The 1,652-nt window shown below is 40.0% G+C and overlaps 1 non-coding gene across 1 annotated transcript; it reads left to right on the top strand.

The window, feature by feature from the left end:
• Nucleotides 1–250: 250 nt before the first annotated feature.
• Nucleotides 251–357, top strand: LOC114171122 (small nucleolar RNA R71). The gene has a single exon (XR_003601346.1). It is a non-coding gene; the product is annotated as a small nucleolar RNA R71 (small nucleolar RNA).
• Nucleotides 358–1,652: the final 1,295 nt, after the last annotated feature.

A 1,652-nucleotide genomic window follows, 5' to 3' on the forward strand; every position in this document is an offset into this window, starting at 1 on the left:
GGTAAGAGCATCAATCTTACTTTCCAACTTCTTCGTGTACTCGACAGCTCCTACATCATGAACACCTCTAACAACTATGGCATCACTCCTTGTGCCAAATTGTTGAGAGTTTGAAGCCATGTTCTCTATTAGTTGCCTGGCTGCAGCTAGGGTTATGTTACCAAGGGCACCACCACTTGTGGCATCAATCATATTTCGATCCATGTGGTGCAGACCTTCATAAAAATACTGCAGAAAGAGATGTTTAGAGATCTAATGGTGTGGGCAGCTTGAACAGAGATTCTTGAACCTCTCCCAGTACTCATAAAGGGTCTCCCCAGATTGCTGCTTGATGCCAAAAATTTCCTTCCTTATGGCTGTTGTCGTTGAAGTAGGGAAGAACTTGGCAAGGAATAATCTCTTTAGGTCATCCCAGCTTGTGATGGACCTGGGTGCTAAGTAGTATAACCAGTCTTTCGCATTACCCTCCAAAGAATGAGGGAAAGCCTTCAAGTATACATGGTCCTCTTGGACATCTGCAGGCTTCATGGTGGAACATACGACATGAAACTACTTCAAGTGTTTGCACGGGTCCTCACCTGCAAGACCATGAAACTTTGGCAACAAGTGTACTGAACCAGTTTTCAGCACATATGGAACCTCCTCCTCAGGGTATTGAATGCATAAACTATCATAAGTGAAATCTGGTGCAGTGAGCTCACTCATGGTTCTCTCATGAGGTGGAGGAGGTTGAGCCATATTATCAGTATGAAAATCAAAATGCTCAGAATAAACAGTACGCTCAGAATGCAAAGAATGAGGAGTGTTAGGAATGTGATGAGAATCATAAGAGTCAGGAAAAGTCACTGAATATTTAGCATGCAAAGATGGATTCCTAAGATGCCTACTTCCTCTGTGGAATGTCCTATCAATCTCAGGGTCAAATGGTTGTAATTCACTTGGGTTTCCCCTAGTCATGCACCAAAAAACATGAATTCTAGTGATATTGGCATAACATAGGGTATAACTACAAGTATACTCAAACGACCTCCAAATGACTTGAAAATTGGTAGGATATTCCTTTCTGTGGTCAAACAGAAGCACAAAAAAAATCAGATCAAAAATCAAAGCACAAGTATTTTTAACAATTTTTCAAAAGTGGAAAAAATGAAGAAAAATCACAAAAATGATTGCTGAAATGTAGAAAATGGAATTTTCTGGAGAATCTGAGTTTGGAAACTGGATAAACCGGTTACAACAAGGTGGGAAATCAAATTCCACCCCAAATGCATATAAAATAATAGTGATTCTGATAACCAGAGCATAAGTTATGGTCCTCTGAAGTTTCACTAAAAATCAGTCCAAAATTTTTTTGAATCTCTTAACTCAGACCATATACCAACTGCTCCAACTATTTTTCCTATCAAGTTCAAAGTCTTAGAAGTGGGGGGGGGGGGGGGGGGAGGGGAATTTCAAGTCAAAAAAAGCACCGTAGCTACCAGAACAAAAATCCAGAAGTTAAATGCCAGATTCGGACACTATTCATACATTATTCACTACTACAAATGACATTATTCATACGCGTCGCGACACTATTCACTACACTACACAGAAACACACAGGAATGGAAACAGACACTGAACTTAACACAACATGAACATCACAATGAACAT

Source organism: Vigna unguiculata, chromosome 5, assembly GCF_037176805.1.
Source record: "Vigna unguiculata cultivar grain cowpea cultivar isolate G323 ecotype 2 chromosome 5, ASM3717680v1, whole genome shotgun sequence".
NCBI lineage: Eukaryota > Viridiplantae > Streptophyta > Magnoliopsida > Fabales > Fabaceae > Vigna > Vigna unguiculata.